Source organism: Schistocerca piceifrons, chromosome 5 (genome assembly GCF_021461385.2).
Source record: "Schistocerca piceifrons isolate TAMUIC-IGC-003096 chromosome 5, iqSchPice1.1, whole genome shotgun sequence".
In the NCBI taxonomy this organism is placed as follows: Eukaryota; Metazoa; Arthropoda; class Insecta; order Orthoptera; family Acrididae; genus Schistocerca; species Schistocerca piceifrons.
Window position 1 is genome coordinate 673,006,381 of NC_060142.1, and position 19,894 is coordinate 673,026,274.

Here is a 19,894-nt window from a genome sequence, read left to right on the forward strand (position 1 = left end):
GACCGGGCAATGCAGGCAGCTGGAACGCGCCAGAAGTGGAGGTCGGACCTGGCAGTCGGACAGTTGGGACGCGGCAGAAGTTCGGTCGGGTTGGAGCGGCAGTGAGGTTCGGATAGCCACGACTCGCCCGACCGTTGCCGCCACACGTGGCTGGGGACGGTCTTGGTTGATCGTCGGTTGGTCGTCTTACCGGAAGACGTGTACTTGCTCGCCGATCGCTCATGGGTTGGCGGTGTGTGTCTCAACTCGTGGTTCGTCCTGGTGATTGCACAGTCACTGCTTTTAGCATTGGTCGCGTTCTTCGTCCCAGTGTTTGTGAAATTGTGTGTAGCCTGTGATGTTCACTGCCCAGTTACTTTAGTGCTGTCTCCGTGCTGATGTGCAGCCGTTGGTCGGTTGACGCAGTCGCGTTGTAGCAGCAGTGGGGCATGCAGCGCCAGAGAGGCGCGGATAGCCATCACTCGCCGATGATTGCCGACGCACATGATTTGAGTGGGGACGACTTTGGTTGATCGTCGGTCGTCGTCTTGTCGGACGACGTATATTTGGCCGGTTATCGCTTATGGGTTGGCTGTGTGTGCCAACTCGTGATTCGTCCTTGTTTTGCTCAGTCACTGTCGTTAGCATTGTCTAGTTCTTCATGCATGTGTTCGTGAAACTGTGTGTAGTTTATGTGGTTTGACTGACAAGTATTTAAAGGTTGTCGGCGTACTGGCTCTGAACTGGTCGGTTGGCGTGGAGTAGCGAGGAAGGACAGGGTAGCCACCAGTCACTCGACGATTGCCGACACACGCGTTTGAGCGGCAACGACCTTGCTTGGCCGGTTGGTCGGTCGCCTGATTGGACGACGTGTATTTGGGTCGTACACCGCCTATGGGTTGTCTGTGATCCTATCTGGTTGTTGTTCCGGTCTCCGCAGCTAGCATCGTTTGAGTTTTGGTGCAAGTGTGGAGCGGAACTGATCTTGATCATTGGTCTGTTGACTGTCTGTCGGTTGGGTTCCTAGCGGATTCAAAATAGTTGGGCCGACTGCCTGTCTCACCTAAGCGAGCGTTAGTGTTTGAATTCCAGGTCGACCCCCCAACACCTGAGCGCCCTTGGGTGTACTGCCATATTTTTTTAAAATTTGTTCTTGTTGTTTGTACTTGTATGGCTTCTAGGCGATTTTTGTTTCAAATTAGAGTTGTTTTGCTCTTAAGGCCTTCAGCCTAGTTTAAAGTACTGTTTCATGTAAGCCCTTTGGCATTTTAAAAATTTTAATGTTGTTGAATTTTAAATATTGGGCCTTCAGCCGATTTTGAGTTTGAGTTGTTTGCTCTTAAGGCCTTCAGCCTAAATTAAAAAACTGTTTCACGTAAGGCCTTTGGTATTTAAAAAAATTAATCATATGGAGTTTTAAGTGTTAGGGCTTCAGCCGATTTGAATTTAACTTGTTTACTTCAGCCTAACTAAAGAGCTGTTTTAAGATAAGGCTTGCCTTTTAAATTTCTGATTATGCTTGAGTTTTAAGTTATTGGCCTTCAGCCGTTTTTAAATTATAGTGGCTTTCAGCCGGTAATTATGCCGGGAAGATTAAAGCTGTGTGTTTATGAAAATTTTTTTGGGCTCTTGTAACGTTTGATCAAATAATAAAGTTGTATGTTTGAGTGTAACTGGCGGCCCCTTATTTTGGCCCGTTTCCACAATTTACGTTACCTGTCCTGTCCTGCGGGATTAGCAGAGCGATTCACGAATATTTATGGACGAGCTGCTATACCGAAACCAGTAGTCACGGCAACCAACGCAAAGAAGCGGAAAACATGGTGTCAGGAGCATAAATCCTGGACGGCTGATCAGAGGAAACGCGTCATGTGGTCCGACGTGTCAACATTTTCATTATTTCCACTATAGGGCCGGTTTACGTCTCAAGAAAGCTAAAAGGAGCCTACAGTCGTGACTGCTTGATTCCAACGGTTAAACATGGAGGTGGAAGCGTGATGCTGTGGGCAGCCTTATGATGGTACTCTGCTAGTCCCACCATTACTCTCAAAGGCCATGTTACAGTCAATCAATATTTTAGGTGATCACGTGCACCCTATGATTCAAATGTCGCAATGATGCTATACTTCAGGACGATAATGCACCTATTCACACAGCCAGGACAGTACAATCATGGTATGAGGAGTATGAAATTGAACTGCAGCGTCTTCCCCGTCCAGCACATTCCCAAGACTGGGACATTATCGAACCCTTGTGGGTGGTGTTGGAGCGCAGACTGCGGAGTAGATTTCCGCCTCCTTCGTCACTACAGGTTCTGATAACATTCCAGGAGGCATAACATTCCACTGGAGACTATACAATCATTATATGCCAGTATTCAAAGAAGAATCGCAGCTGTATTACGTGCAAATGGGGCTCCAACCCCTTTATTAATAAACCATTCCCAAGTAAGTACAGGTGTTCACATTATTTTGCCAATCCCCTGTAGCTACCCAATTTCCTACTGTCCAAAAACGGAGAACTTAAAAAGAATATTTTAGTAGTGAAATTCTAATAATGGTGTTAAAAGGAAACTATCATCGTCTTGATATTTCAGAAGTCTATACAAATTCCGTTTTATCCACGAAAGGGTTAAATCAATTCCAACTGGACTGAGGCTTTATTTCTAATTACTGCAGAAAGGAAACATACCAATTAACACAATGCAACAACAGTGTGTAAGATATATGGTTACAGCCGGCTCAAGACAGTTTCGAGTGTCGCTATCCAGTTTCAATTAAGAGAAAATATTTCACTTGCTAGCGGACGCTGCAGTCGTGAAAGAAGCTAGAACGACTCTACGTACCTTCTGGAAGCCTTACGGAGAGTATGTCCTCACCGTAAATGTAATTATCCGAGTAACTCTGGTCTTAAAATTACCTGCGCCATAGGCGCCGTGCTCTCTAAAGCTGTCAGCAGCTAACACGGCGGTGGTTAACGCTCAGAGCTTAATTAAAAGCGGCGCGGATGAAAGGGACTTTCCACGTTGTGTTCAGCCGCAGTAGCCTGAATGCACGACGTAGAGGGAACACGCGCCCAAAACGACGACATTTATATTAAAAAAAAGAAAAAACAGCTGAGTACAGCGCACGGCGTGTGTGAGGCCGCGCTGTATTGCAGCAGCGACTCGAGATGAGACCGTTAAAACAAGAGACGGGGCGATTCACCCAGCCGGAAGACGGGGCCACTAGCTGGAGGTACAAGCTATCTGATGTGCCCCGTTGGACGCGCTCCCTGCCGTGGTAGCAAATCAGGACACTCTGTCAGGTGGGCGCGTGCTTCCCACGCTGCGACATTACAGGGGCCGTCCATTACCTGGGCCCTACCCACCGCTGTAGCTGACAGGTGCACCTCTGCAGCCGAGCTGGAACCTCTGGCCCGAAACGTATGTTGCTGCTATTGCCGTATCTTTGCTAATTTGCCCGTAGCTATTTATACTTGCCTACGATTCATTGTTTCGCCTCACTTGTACAAAGCGAAGAGGTACCTATTTTGTTTATTTTGGAGGGGGGCATCAGACTTCTGACAGGTCTCATCCACCACGCCGAGACTTGCGCTTTTCTGCCAACCTCTTCATCACAAGGTAGCACTTACACCAAACGTCCTCGACTATTTGTCGAGTACGCTATCTGATGAAAATCATCCGGATTCCTATTAGCGGATATTAATATCGGTTATGTCCATCATTCCCCTTTGTGACGGCTTGAAATTTGCTGAGGTCACTTCCAATGAGGTGTCCGAATGTCAGTGCATGAATGGCAGCCGACTGTTTCTCAAGAGTCAAACTAGAGTAGCGTTGAAACTTCCTGGCAGATTAAAACTGTGTGCCGGACCGAGACTCGAACTCGGGACCTTTGCCTTTCGCCGGCAAGTGCTCTACCAACTGAGCTACCCAAGCACGACTCACGCCCCGTCCTCACAGCCTTACTTCTTGGAAGGTAGGAGATGAGGTACTGTCAGAAGTAAGGCTGTGAGGACGGGGCGTGAGTCGTGCTTGGGTAGCTCAGTTGGTAGAGCACTTGCCCACGAAAGGCAAAGGTCCCGAGTTCGAGTCTCGGTCCGGCGCACAGTTTTAATCTGCCAGGAAGTTTCATGTCAGTGCACACTCCGCTGCAGAGTGAAAATCTCATTCTGGAAACATCCCCCAGGCTGTGGCTAAGCCATGTCCCCGCAATATCCTCTCTTTCAGGCGTGCTAGTTCTGCAAGGTTCGCAGGAGAGCTTCTGTTAAGTTTGGAAGGTAGGAGACGAGGTACTGGCAGAAGTAAGGTTGTGAGGACGGGGCGTGAGTCGTGCTTGGGTAGCTCAGTTGGTAGAGCACTTGCCTGCGAAAGGCAAAGGTCCCGAGTTCGAGTCTCGGTCCGGCACACAGTTTTAATCTGCCAGGAAGTTTCATATCAGCGCACACTCCGCTGCAGAGTGAAAATTTCATTCTAGAGTAGCGTTGTTCCATTAAGTTTCGGGTGTGCAGCCGCAACAATTCTCCTTCTTCTTCTAATATTTCGGCAGTGTAACGTTCAGCCGTCTTCAGAGTGAGCCGCAAGACTGCCGCTCCAGTGCTCGCTGCGTCCCTTTATACTCGTGTACCGCGCAAATGCGCATGCGGCCACAGATGCAAATGCGCCAGAGACGTTGGTCGCCGGCAGAGACGTGCACAATACGTGAGTACATCTATGACTCCGCAGTCGATCTGTGTTGGCATGTCGATATATCATTGTGAGCTGCACCGTGGCGGCGTCTTTGTGAGTTTATTACAGCGAGTGCCGGATTCCATGATTTATCAAGGTTGAACCCACTATCTCTATTAATTAAATTCGACGTAAAGCGAATTTCAATTGTCTCCTTGACTATCGGGTCCCAAAAAGATGATGTAGTTGCCAGAATTTCGACGTTCTCATACAACATACTGTGACCAGTGTCAATACAGTGTTCTGCCACTGCCGACTTGTTAGGTTGTAAAAGTCGTACCTCCGGTGTCCTGTACATTTTTCTTGGACAGTACGAGTCATTTGCCCAATATAAGAAAGGCCACATTCACATGGAATTTTGTAAACTCCAGATTGTCGGAGCAGCAAATCATCTTTGACGGAGCCCACGGGTGCAGCTGTCTTGGATGGAGGACGAAAAATCACTTTTGCTTTGTGTCTACTGAGAATCCGTCCTATTTTTGATGAGAGGCTACCCACATATGGCACGAAGGCCATCGATTTAAAGATTTGTTCGTCTTCTTCTGCTTTCTTTGTGATCTCTTTCTGTTTTATTTTCAGTGCCTTCTGTATTTGCTGTGGGGAGTAACCATTGTCTTCAAACACTCTTTGTAAGTGGTTAAGTTCATCTTGTAGACTGCTTTCGTCAGAAATAGTATGCGCTCTGTGGGTCAAAGTTCGGAGAACACTCATCGTTTGGGCTGGATGGTGGCAGCTATTTGCACGTAAATACAAATCCGTGTGCGTCGGCTTCCGATAAATTTCGTGTCCGAAAGCGCCGTCCTCTCTGCGCCGAACCAGAACATCCAAGAAGAAGAAGGAGAATTCTTGCGGCTGCACACCCGAAACTTAATGGAACAGTTTTTGCGCCAGCAAAACCTGAAGATTCACATAGAGTAGCGTTGTTGGGGACGGCATCTGGAGCGAAGTCGACGGACTAGCACATCGCAAAGGTGTTCCATGGGGTTCAAATCGGAACACTGGGCAGGGCAGTCCATTTCAGTAATGTCATTGTCCACAAACCATTGCCTCGCAGATGTTGCTTTATGACACGGTATATTGTCATACTGATACAGACATCGCCACCGAACTGTTGTTCTTCTTGCCCACTCCCAGTGCTTTAAAACGTCTTCATATCCTTCTGCATTAAGCGTTTCCATCAGTGCAATTAGGGAACAATACTCTAGCCACGAAAAGCAAACCAGCACTGGAGCATTACAACATCACCTTTCAGTGATTCACTGCTGGCGCTACTGTTGATGTCAGCTAACGTTCTCCAGGCGTTCGCCAAACCCAAACCATTCCACTGGATTGCCACAGGGTGTAACGTGGATCATCACTCCAAATCCCTCGTTTCCAGTCTTCCACGTTGCTCTTTATGTCCCCCTCAAGCGTCGCTTAGCATTAACTCAAGAAATGTGTTGGTTATGAAGACCTTCTTAGCCACTGTACCCTATTGTTTTTAACTCTCCACGCGTAGTTATGGTAGCACTTTGCAACTCTTGGGTCATTCCATCCGCGGACTTCATGCTATTACTTTTAAACCACCCGCCATGTCCGACAGCCCCTATATGTCAGCACACGATTGCCTGCCTGCTCTCGGTTTAACTGTGGTTAATCTCGTCACCAACATGAGCACCTTTTGAAGGGCTGTTTTTGTTACTCAGATGACATGCAATGACTGGTCAACTTTCGCTTTCCTGAGTGACCAATTCCGCTGTTACTGCTTGTCTACTGACAATACAATACTCCCCTACTCCTTTTATACTGACGGTCTACCTCGTGTCACGTCTAGTGGTCAGTTCCGCAGTACATAGGAGTTTCCAGATATTTTGATAAGACAATGTGCATTTAAAGTTAAAATTTAAAACAGTCTTGATTGCAATCTTGTTAAAATATTCTTTATTGGAGCGAGTGACCGGTTTCGACTCTATGAAAGAGTGTTATCTTCAGACTCCGGAGCGGTGGATGGACACTGCTAGATGACTTCCGTCGGCCCTCGACGCTCTTGTAACTGCTCCACGAGCTCCAGTTACACGAGTGTTCATCCACCGCTCCGGAGTCTGAAGATGACTCTTTCATAGAGTCGAAACCGGTCACTCACTCCAATATCAATATTTTAACAAGACTGCGGTCAAGACTGTTTTAAATTTTAATTACTTTAGGATCGCTGACTATGTTTACAAAAATTTCAAAAATCTTATAGTGTGCACTGCCCACTCCGCCTTCCTCTACAGTTCTTGCTTTCTGCAGCTCCGTCTAGTACTACGCAAGTTGTTCCCTGATGTCTTAGTACAAGTCCTATTACCCTGACCATTCTTCTAGTCAGTTTTGCCACACATTCCTTTCCTCTCCGATTTTGCAGAGAACCACTTCGTACCTTATCCTCTCAGTACACTTAATTCTTGGTACCTTTCTGTAACACAGCAACATTTAGATTCCTCTTCTTTTTTTGTTTTCCCACACTCCATGATTCACTTTAATACAATGTTATTTTCCAGACATACATGTTCATAAATATCGCAAAGTAAGGGCCTACCTTTGACTCTGCTAGGATACTGATAGCGAGAATCATATTTTTAAGATTTAATACTGAATTTAGTCTTCGCATAACTTAACGTTCATGACTCTTCCACACAATGCTGCGTTCCGGACGTATATCCTCAAAGATTTCTTTCGCAAATTGAAGCCTATGTTTCATAGAAGCACACTTCGTTTGGCGAGAAATGTCGTTTCACCTGAGATAGTCTCTTTCTTACGAGTCTACCCTCCTTGCTTCGTCCGCCATCTTTTTTTCTGAATCCATGGTAGCACCGTTCCTTCATTTCGTCTACTGGTATACAATTTGTATGTTAAATTGGTCGATAATCTCATTTCTGCTGCTCCTAATTACTACCATGTCCTTTATTTTCATCAGTGCGTCTTCGATGTACGGATTGAACAGAAAAGGCGAACGACTGCAGTCCCAGCACTTCTCTCTTAATCTTCCGTTCTTATTGTTCCCTGCAGTGTATTGTACACATTCGATGTTATCCATCTCTCCTAGCATACACTGTTTTGTCTGAGACTTTCAAACATCTTGTAAACTTTTACCTTTCCGAGCCTTTTTCTTTGTCGACAAATCCTTTGGATGTTCCTTGATTTTTCTGTAGTTTTGCTTCCCGTATCAAGTGCAAAGTCAAAACTGCCTCTGGATATACCTTATGGGTATATGGATGCTGTGGAAGCATATATAATGGGTAGGAGGCACACTAGTTCTTACTAAGGAAACGGGCCAAGGTAGGAAATGCAGGTTGATTCATAAGGGCCCACGTGGTTGCAACAAAATTAAAAAAAAACGAAATTATATGGTAATTATCTGTTTCGAACGATCGAAGGAAGCTAGTACAAAAGATAATCTTATAAACTGATACGGATTTAAGCCAAGGAGATAGGTCCGGATGTCACAAACAAATTCATCGTGAAGAAATAAACTTAATGAAGTATAACTTTCTTTAACTGGCATGGTACGCCCGGACTAGCTGTCTCTTTAAAGTGAAAAATGAACATAACCTATCTTAGGCTTCCCTTTCTCTTACGCACTAGGCCTGATAGTCATGAAGTCAGCTGACAAAAAGGTCTGGAAGTTAGACTGAACAACGTTTAAGAGAATGAATTTTGGAAAATTACAAAACCCATAACAACCAAATACTCGAAAGAGGTGCATTACTTTTCTGGAAACTCAGGGAAACCGGCAATTCCTCGTTCGGGCTAGTGAAAAAACAGAACCCCTTATTGCCCTCATTTTCTGCTAGAGACCACATCAAGAGCATCGGCCAGAGATAATCTTGCAACAGACTGGCACTGTCGCATCAAAGATCTTAGTGCGCCGATGTCCAGTGAGCCCAAGCTCAGAGAGTGAGCGAGAGGGAGAAAACTGTAGTTTATTACTTTTTATGTGTAATGAAGGATGTGAGAGATGGTACCACGAGTCGTCGTAGATTCTTTTCAAACTTAACAAGTGATCCAGACCATGTGTGCAAGTGAGCAGGAAAACATGACTGTACAGTCGACTGGCGAAGAATCGATATCTGATTCCCTGTATCTTCGACCAATCGCGCACCTATGTATGTTAGAGAGTCACCTGCCCAGTTTTTTGATGTATAAATCTCAGTTCGCTTGCCTGTGTCCTCACGGCAGCACTTGAGAACTACAAACATGAATTCTGTTGCTGTTTTTGTTGTGCTAATTTATAGTGGTACTTTGTACCGCCTTATATTTTTAAGGTTCTGGGTTCTGTTACCATATAAATAGGAACCTTATTTGTTGTATGTAAAGCAGAGTGCTACAAGAACTCGAAAAGTTGAAGGTTGCTCACACAAAACTGGGGAAAAATCTATAAAAGTCCGCAACCGACGTTGACAACGAAACTGCCGTTAACAGAATATACAGTTTACGAAACAAACATCTCAGACAGAGAGAGACAGAGAGAGAGAGAGAGAGAGAGAGAGAGAGAATTCATAAAGCTCACTGAAATCTGAGCATCTTCGGGCAGCTTTTACGAATCGTCATTGTGGTACTGTCATCTCGCAAATATAGTTTTCTGTGACAATTATTTATCAGTTATTTATTACACCACTACAGGTCCATAGGTTCACATTATCATCAGGTGGATGATAACGTAGTTACCTTTTGGTGTTAGTGTGGAGCACAGAACATCAGCAAGCCAAGGTTACGTTTCGTATTTTGCTGGAGATAGATAATTTCTTAATTTATTTGGTTCTCCTCTGTGAGTACACATTCATATTGGATAATTATTGTTTTTAATTTACCAGTGCTATTTATGACGAAATTTTGTATCCCCAACAAAACCAATGAAATGCGTAATGGTATAGTAAATACATTACTGGCCATTAAAATTGCTACACCACGAAGATGACGTGCTACAGACGCGAAATTTAACCGACAGGAAGAAGATGCTGTGATATCCGAATGATTAGCTTTTCTGAGCATTCACACAAGGCTGGCGCCGGTGGCGATACCTACAACGTACTGACATGAGGAAAGTTTCCAACCGATTTCTCATACACAAACAGCAGTTGACCGGCGTTGCCTGGTGAAACGTTGGTGTGATGCCTCGTGTAAGGAGGAGAAATGCCTGCCATCACGTTTCCGACTTTGATAAAGGTCGGATTGTAGCCTATCCCGATTGCGGTTTTTCGTATCACGACATTGCTTCTCGCGTTGGTCGAGATCCAATGACTGTTAGCAGAATATGGAATCGGTGGGTTCAGGAGGTTAATACGGAACGCCGTGCTGGATTCCAACGGCCGCGTATCACTAGCAGTCGAGATGACAGGCATCGTATCCGCATGGCTGTAACAGATCGTGCAGCCACGTCTCGATCCCTGAGTCAACAGATGGGGACGTTTGCAAGTCAGCCGGCCGAGGTGGCCGCGCGGTTCTGGCGCTGCAGACTGGAACCGCGAGACCGCTACGGTCGCAGTTTCGAATCCTGCCTCGGGCATGGATGTGTGTGATGTCCTTAGGTTAGTTAGGTTTAACTAGTTCTAAGTTCTAGGGGACTAATGACCTCAGCAGTTGAGTCCCATAGTCCTCAGAGCCATTTGAACAATTTTTTTTCGTTTGCAAGTCAACAACCATCTGCACGAACAGTTCTACGAAGTTTGCAGCAGCATGGACTATCAGCTCAGAGACCATGGCTGCGGTTATCCTTGACGCTGCATCACAGACAGGAGCGCCTGTGATGGTGTACTCAACGACGAACCTGGGTGCACGAATGGCAAAACGTCATTTTTTCGGATGAATCCAGGTTCTGTTTACAGCATCATGATAGTCGCATCCGTGTTTGGCGACATCGCAGTGGACGCACGGTGGAAGCGTGTATTCGTCATCGCCATACTGGCGTATCACTTGTCTTGATGGTATGGGGTGCCATAGGTTACACGTCTCGGTCACCTCTTGTTCGCATTGACGGCACTTTGAACAGTGGACGTTACATTTCAGATGTGTTACGACCCGTGGCTCTACCCTTCATTTGATCCCTGCGAAACCCTACACTTCAGCAGGCTAATGCACGACCGCATGTTGCAGGTCCTGTACGGGTCTTTCTGGATACAGAAAATGTTCGACTGCTGCCCTGGCCAACACATTCTCCAGATCTCTCACCAATTGAAAACGTCTGGTCAATGGTGGCCGAGCAACTGGCCCGTCACAATAGGCCAGTCACTACTCTTGATGAACTGTGATATCGTGTTGAAGCTGCATGGGCAGCTGTACCTGTACCCGTCATCCAAGTTCTGTTTGACTCAATGCCCAGGAGTATCAAGACCGTTATTACGGCCAGAGGTGGTTGTTCTGGGTACTGATTTCTCAGGATCTATGCACCCAAATTGTGTGAAAATGTAATCACATGTCAGTTCTAGTATACTATATTTGTCCAATGAATATCCGTTTATCTTCTGCATTTCTTCTTGGTGTAGCAATTTTAATGGCCAGTAGTGTATTTAAAGCTTCAATATTATTAATCCTTATTAAAAATAAGTAATAACAAATAAGTATCACATTCTTTACATGCAGAATGTCGTATTGTGAAAGTACGACCTACTTAGTAACGAGGTCATTTGTAACTGGCAGCAAATAAATAAATAACCAAATAAATAATAGTAAATAAATAGCCGCAGGAAGTTGAAGAAATGACCTTAGTGTGTACGTCGTCTCCTTCTCCATGATAACGCAAGATCCCACACAAGTCTGCGCACCCGAGGAGCTCACAAGACTCCACGGGACTGTTCTTTCTCTTCCACCCTACAGCCCTCATCTCGCACCTTCCGACTTCCATCTGTCTGTTTCAACGAAGGACGCACTCCGTGGGAAGCGGTGCGTGGATGATGGGGAGGTCATTCATACAGGAATATGGTGGCTGCGACGTCGACGGGCAGAATAGTACCACGCCGGCATAAAGGACCTCACAATAAGGTGACGTAGGCCGTCACATTTAACGGAGATTATGTTGAAACATAGGGCTTTGTAGCCAGAGGAGCAGATAATAATATGGTGTATTGGAATCCTGAATAAAACCAAGCTACCTAAAAACAAAGTGTTGCACTACTTATTGAACGCCCCTCGTAAAAGTGTGGGGAATCAGCTTAGCTTTTTGAAATTATTGGAGGGTACACTTTTACCTATTAGCTGCTATGTGCTCTGCATGTGTGAACATAAATATGTTGTAATTACCAGATGTTCTACTAATGTAATACGGGCTGGCTTAATAAAATACACTATGTGACCAAAAGTATCCCGACACCTGCCTGAAAATGAGTTACAAGTTCGTGGCGCCCTCCATCGGTAATGCTGGAATTCAATATGGTGCTGCGTCACCCTTAGCCAAGATGAAAGCTTCCACTCTCGCAGCCATACGTTTAATCAGGTGCTGGAAGGTTTCTTGGGGAATGGCTGCCCATTCTTCACGGAGTGCTGCACTGAAGAGAGGTATCGATGTCGGTCAGTGAGACCTGGCACGAAGTCAGCGTTCCAAAACATCCCAAAGGTGTTCTATAGGATTCAGCCAGGACTCTGTGCAGGCCAGTACATTACAGGGATGTTACTGTAGTGCAACCACTCCGCCACAGGCCGTGCATTATGAACAGGTGCTCGATCGTGTTGAAAGATGCAATTGCCATCCCCTAATTGCTCTTCAACAATAGGAAGCAAAAGGTGCTTAAAACATCAATGTAGGCCTGTGCTGTGATAGTGCCACGCAAAACAGCAAGGGGTGCAAGCCCCCTCCACGAAAACCACGACCACACCATAACACCACCGCCTCAGAATTTTAATGGTTGGCACTGCACACGCTGGCAGATGACGTTCACCAAGCATTCGCCATGTCCACACCCGTCCATCGGATCACCACACGTGTGCTGTGATTCGTCACTCCACACAACGTTTTGCCACTGTTCAATCATCCAGTGTTTAGGCTCCTTACACCAAGCGAGGCGTCGTCTGCCATTTACCGGCGTGATGTGTGGGTTATGAGCAACCGCTTGACTATGAAATCAAAGTTTTCTCACCTTCCGCCTATGTGTCATAGTATTTACAGTGGATCCTGATGCAGTTTGGAATTTCAGTGTGATGGTCTGGATAGATGTCTGCCTATTACACATTACGACCCTCTTCAACTGTTGGCAGTCTGTGTCAGTCATCAGACGAGGTAGTCCTGTACTCTTTTGTGCTGTACGTTTCCCTTCAAGTTTCCACTTCACTATCATATCGGAAACAGTTTTAGGAAATCATATTGAACTGGTTGTTTCAACGCTTAAATATTGCTTTTCCTACTATTAGGGTGCTTTTTATTTTCTAATATAAAACATCATTTTATGTACCGTCATGTCATAAAATATATGACACAAGTGACATCCAATCACCTGATCACGTTCGAAGTCCGTGAGTTCCGCGGAGCGCCCCATTCTGCTCTCTCAGCATGTCTAATGACTACTGTGGTCGCTGATATGGAGTACCTGGCAGTAGGTGGCAGCACAATGCACCTAATATGAAAAGCGTATGTTTTGGGGTTCCCGGATACTTTTGATCATGTAGTGTATACACGGTGGTCCATTGATAGTGACCGGGCCAAATATCTCACGAAATAAGCATCATGCGAAAAAACTACAAAGAACGAAACTCGTCTAGCTTGAAGGGGGAAACCAGATGGCGCTATGGTTGGCCCGCTAGATGGCGCTGCCATAAGTCAAACGGATATCAACTGCGTTTTTTAAAAATAGGAACCCCCATTTTTATTACATATTCGTGTCGTACGTAGAGAAATATGAATGTTTTAGTTTGACCACTTTCTTCGCTTTGTGATAGATGGCGCTGTAATAGTCACAAACATATGGCGCACAATTTTAGACGAACAGTTGGTAACAGGTAGAGTTTTAAATTAAAATACAGAACGCAGGTACGTTTGAACTTTTATTTCGGTTGTTCCAATGTGATACATGTACCTTTGTGAACTTATCATTTCAGAGAACGCATGCTGTTACAGAGTGATTACCTGTAAATACCACATTAATGCAATAAATGCTCAAAATGATGTCCGCCAATCTCTATGCATTTGGCAATACGTGTAACGACATTCCTCTCAACAGCGAGTAGTTCGCCTTCCGTAATGTTCGCAGATGCATTGACAAAGCGCTGACGCATGTTGTCAGGCGTTGTCGGTGGATCACGATAGCAAATATCCTTCAACTTTCCCCACAGAAAGAAATCCGGGGACGTCAGTCCGGTGAACGTGCCGGCCATGGTATGGTGCTTCGACGACCAATCCACCTGTCATGAAATATGCTATTCAATACCGCTTCAACCGCACGCGTGCTATGTGCCGGACATCCATAATGTTGGAAGTACATCGCCATTCTGTCACGCAGTGAAACATCTTGTAGTAACATCGGTAGAACATTATGTAGGAAATCAGCATACATTGCACCATTTAGATTACCAATTATCCTTCCTCCCATAATGCCGCACCATAAATTAACCCGCCAAGGTCGCTGATGTTCCACTTGTCGCAGCCATCGTGGATTTTCCGTTGCCCAGTAGTGGATATTATGCCGGTTTACGTTACCGCTGTTGGTGAATGACGTTTCGTCACTAAATAGAACGCGTGCAAAAAATCTGTCATCGTCCCGTAATTTTTGTTGTGCCCAGTGGCAGAACTGTACACGACGATCAAAGTCGTCGCCATGCAATTCCTTGTGCATAGAAATATGGTACGGGTGCAATCGATGTTGATGTAGCATTCTCAACACCGTCGTTTTTGAGATTCCCGATTCTCGCGCAATTTGTCTGCTACTGATGTGCGGATTAGCCGCGACAGCAGCTAAAACATCTACATGGGCATCATCATTTCTTGCAGGTCGTGGTTGACGTTTCATATGTGCCTGAACACTTCCTGTTTCATTAAATAACGTAACTATCCGGCGAACGGTCCGCACACTTGGATGATGTCGTCCAGGATACCGAGCAAAATATATAGCACACGCCCATTGGGCATTTTGATTACAATAGCCAAACATCAACACGATATCGAGCTTTTCCGCAATTGGTAAACGGTGCATTTTAACACGGGTCATGTATCACGAAGCAAATGCGACCACACTGGTGGAATGTTACGTGATACCACGTATTTATACGTTTGTGACTATTACAGCGCCATCTATCACAAAGCAAAAATAGTGGTCCATCTAAAACAGTCATATTTCTTTACGTACTACACGAATATGTAGTAAAAATGGGGGTTCCTATTTAAAAAACGCAGTTCATATCCGTTTGACCTATGGCAGCGCCATCTAGCGGGCCAACCATAGCGCCATCTGGCTTCCCCCGTCAAGTTAGACAAGTTTCGTACTTTGTAGTTTTTTCGTTTGACGCTTATTTCGTGAGATATTTGGCCCGGTCACGATCAATGGACCACCCCGTACACAAAGTATGAGTAACATCAAAAAATTTGCTTGGGGCATCCTGTGTTTGTTGTAGCAGAATGATCACAGAGAGGCGGTATCATTCCAAAAGGAACAAAGTGTCTACAATGAGAGCACGCAGCCACCATCTGATCTGTGGTGCTGTACATCCGCCCTCGCGCTAGTCCAGAAGAGCAGTCGCTGAACGCGGCCGAGTGAGGCTGGTGAAGGCGGATCCGTGTGTGTGTGTGTGTGTGTGTGTGTGTGTGTGTGTGTGGGCGTGGCTGCGGGCAGCCACATGTCGCCTCTGAGGGGCGGCGCTGCTCTGCTGACACGAGAGCACAGGTGGCGGCGTCAGCGGACCCTGTGTCCGGAAACTACTTGTCAGCAAGCGGTGGAGCGGCGTGTGTGGCCGCATCTGCATCAGTCCTCTGGCTGGACCGTGCGCGTCAACACGAGTGGGGCTGCAGAACATGCCAACTGGTTTATCAAAATAACGCACTTTCTTGATAAATATATACTCAGGCGCTGATGGCTGACGTGAGTGGTCTTAATTTATATTTTTGATGCAGACTGGTTTTATTTCGTGTCCCGTAAATTGTGTCCATTGAGATATGCAGTCAGAAAAGGCCGAGGAAACTTCTATTAAGCCCCTTTTCTGACCTTTGCAACTTGTCGAGCGGGTAGAAAAGCCGAGGTCAGAAGACGCCGGAAGACGCTCGAGCAAAATTTTTTTTAGTCGTGAGTGATCATAATTTTTTTGTGTACTGTATGATCACAAAACTTATAGTTAAGACCCACTCTTCAGAAACTGAAATGGGAAATGTGAACAGTAAATTACAAACAAGTAATTCAAAAACATCAGGGCAGATTAAAACTGTGTGCCGGACCGAGACTCGAACTCGGGACCTTTGCCTTTCACGGGCAAGTGCTCTACCAGCTGAGCTACCCAAGCACGACTAACGGCAACTCCTCACAGCTTTACTTCTGCCAGTACCTCGCTTGGGTAGCTCAGTTGGTAGAGCACTTGCCCGCGAAAGGCAAAGGTCCCGAGTTCGAGTCTGCCAGGAAGTTACATATTAGCGCACACTCCGCTGCAGAGTGAAAATCTCATTCTAAAGTAATTCAAAAGTCATATTTCTTCTGCTTGCTATAGGATGCTCCAAAATAAAAGTAAGAATAAGTATAACATGAAATACGAGCCATACCTGTGGATCGGCGTGTGGTACGTGTATTGCACGTGACCCACATCGTCATACTAACTAAAAGGCCAGGATTCCGAACTCCTAGAGCTACTTGCGCGTGCCCTCTGTACTTGGCGTCAAAACATGAAATCAGTTTTCTTTACAATCAGTCCTGTATATCATTGTCATTATTACCAACTGGAAGATATATCAGCATTATAAAATTGTACATTATGTAACATATATTTTAAAAGTACATAATATGCACCATAAAATAACTTACACAAAATCAAGCAAACAAATTGTTTGAGATGACAGTACATAAAATGATTTTTTATATTAGTGTAACTAACCGGTTACTACGGGTTATTCCTTAGTATTGGGAATGGAAATACTTATTGCTTATGAAATCAACGTGAGAAGAATAGGGTCGCCACCGACTCTAACCATACAACTAATCAAAGATTTGGTCGAGTCGGAAAATAAATTAATTTGATCACAGACCAAAAGCTCACAAACATACATACGTTGTTATGTCGCTCATATGGGATACGATGTAATTAATAGTGTTCCCCGTGCAGTATTCACGACAATCAAACATTTAAAATAAAATAACACATGCAAGAACACTGTGCAGAAGATCAGCTCCCAGCAACACACCTGAAAATAAGACTTAATCTACAGCATTTGTTATAAAATACAAGGGGAGACTAATCACTGGACCTGTGCATAAGGAAACGCATTGGATGTGCTAACGGGAAAGCTACGAGGTGAGTGGCTTGGGGGCAAAAACGTAATCTCGGAACACAAGAGAAAATTGTAGATAAAATCATTTATTCCTAAGATAAGGATGTGAGGCATGTACACGATTCCTGATAACACGTGGTTTGTGGAGACACAATTTCTAGTTATAGTGCCAAATTCCAACAATATGACATCACACAATCATGTTAACATTATCCGAAACAAACATGCGATCGGACAGTTAGTGATGCCGGTAGCCCAACAACTACGAGGTGTGGCTAGAAAAAAACCGGACTAGTACTGGTGAAACAATAAAACGAATGCAATAAGGCTGAAAGTCGCGTGGCCTGTCACGTGACTCTCGCTCCGCCTACTGCTCGAGTTTCATCTGCCTCCTGCACTCAGTCTGCCCGTGGCGTCTGTTTTAAGTAGTTGACGTTTTGTCTGTGCGTCGGAAAATGTTGAGTGTACAGAAAGAACACCGTGTTAACATCAAATTTTGTTTCAAACTAGGAAAATCTGCAAGTGAAACGTTTGTAATGTTACAACAAGTGTACGGCGATGATTGTTTATCACGAACACAAGTGTTTGAGTGGTTTAAACGATTTAAAGATGGCCGCGAAGACACCAGTGATGACACTCGCACTGGCAGACCATTGTCAGCAAAAACTGATGCAAACATTGAGAAAATCGGTAAACTTGTTCGACAAGATCGCCGTTTAACAATCAGAGCATTGTCTGAGATAACAGGAGTTGACAAGGAAAGTGTTAGGCAGATTCTTCATGAAAGTTTCAACATGAACACAGTGTGTTCAAAAATGGTTCCAAAGTGTCTCACAATTGAACAGAAGGAACGCCGAAGAATGATTTGTTCTGACATCCTGGAAAACATTGAAAGTGATCCCACCTTCTTACAAAATGTTATTACTTGCGATGAATCGTGGTTTTTTACTTACGATCCCGAAACTAAACGCCAATCGATATATTAGAAAACTCCTGGTTCTCCACGACAAAAAAAAGCACGAATGTCAAAACCGAAATTCAAGGCAATGATGATTGTTTTTTTTTGACATCAAAGGGATTGTGCACATTGATTGGGTACCAGAGGGATAAACAGTGAATCAGCATTACTACATTAGCGTCCTGGCTACCCTACGTGAGCGAGTACGGAGAAAACGGAACGATTTGTGGAGAAAAAAGTCATGGATCCTTCACCAAGACAATGCCCCAGCTCACAGTGCGTTGTCAGTGAAGATGTTTTTGGCAAAACACAACATTCCCATCTTAGATCATCCACCCTACTCACCTGATTTGGCCCCCTGTGACTTTTTTCTTTTCCCTAAAGTCAAGTCAGCTTTGAAAGGAACTAGATTTGAGACTGTTGAAGCAGTAAAACAAAAAGCGACGGAAGTAATGTATGGACTTACCAAAATGATCTGCAGCATTGCTATGAACAGTGGAAAATTCGTATGGAGCGGTGTAGAGACCGAGGAGGAGAGTACATTGAAGGAAATAACATGAAATTGTAAATAATTGTAAATAAATGTTTTTTCCAGCATCAGTCCGGTTTTTTTCTAGCCGCACCTCGTATAATGTTGTACCACGTGGTTGGCTCCCCACGGACGAAAGACACATAAAGCAAGGAAAATTTACGATAAGGCAAGGCTCTAAATATTTAGAAAGGTGAAAGCTTATGCAGGCACAGCTGAAGGCAAACAGACATTCATACAGAAGCGAGTGCTCACTTCTTATCGACACCTTTGTGTGGCGCTCTTCCGGCGGATCCAAGTCTGCTATAGAAATTTGCTAAAAGAAAAATCTGGCAAAGTTTTGCATTCCTTGCTGCGACAAGGCAAAGGAATCTTCCAGATTTGAAAAGCGAGACCAAAGGCTAACAGCTCTCCCCTTGCCAAGTAACAACGCGCCACGCGGTCAGCCTAACTCACCCTTCTTCGACTGGAGCACAGCTGTGGACGCTTCTCGTACCGGCGGCAGGCTGCCTTCCGCTTCCCCAGCCTCTTCCACGCTCCACGTGGACCGGAAAACCCAAAGATGCCATTTCCGCCACCAACCTAACGCAGGTGGATTTCTCACAAGTAGCGGAAACCTCTTTGCCGACTTGACCACTACGAGAGTTGGCTATTCTGTACAACTGTTGCTGAGTTTGTATGACTATCGCAGACTTTCTGCAGCAGACTACGCCACCGTCTAGCAACGTGACACACAACCACATTCATTCAATCACACTACTATGAGAGTAAAGAGAACAGAGAAACGAGGAAAAGAAAGAGAAATGGTAATGAAAATGGGCTACCGGACTAGTGAAAGGTGGCTACAGGACCCTTTCATTAGAAAATGAAAAGCATCCTCAAAGAAGGAAAAGCAAGATTTAAGCGTTGGAACAACCAGTGCAATATGAGTATGTAAGAGAGCTTTTCTTTTTCAGAAGGATGTTTTGTTTACGTTGATGATCATTTGCGTAGAGGCGTCGACGCGTCTCCGACAAGGAGGCAAAGCACCCAGCTGCGCACGTATGGAGCATTTGCGGTGGACGAGGACTCTCAGTGCGCAGCTGGGCCGTGACAAGTCAGTAGGTAGTTTCCGGGAATACCGGCCGCAAATTCCACAAATATATCTATGGCTGTAAATTTCACTGGGTGCTTTTTCCATACATCCGTTTCATTCAGCTCTCCATGCTATTCTACTCTGTGTAAGTCTCTTCATCTCTGCAGGCTACATCCATGTGAAGCTGTTTGTTGTATTCAGGTCGTGGACTCCTCCTTACC

The 19,894-nt window shown here is 45.1% G+C and overlaps 1 non-coding gene across 1 annotated transcript; it reads left to right on the forward strand.

Annotated features, from left to right (window-relative positions):
• Positions 1-4,010: 4,010 nt before the first annotated feature.
• Positions 4,011-4,085, forward strand: Trnas-cga. Its single transcript has one exon. It is a non-coding gene; the product is annotated as a tRNA-Ser (tRNA).
• Positions 4,086-19,894: the final 15,809 nt, after the last annotated feature.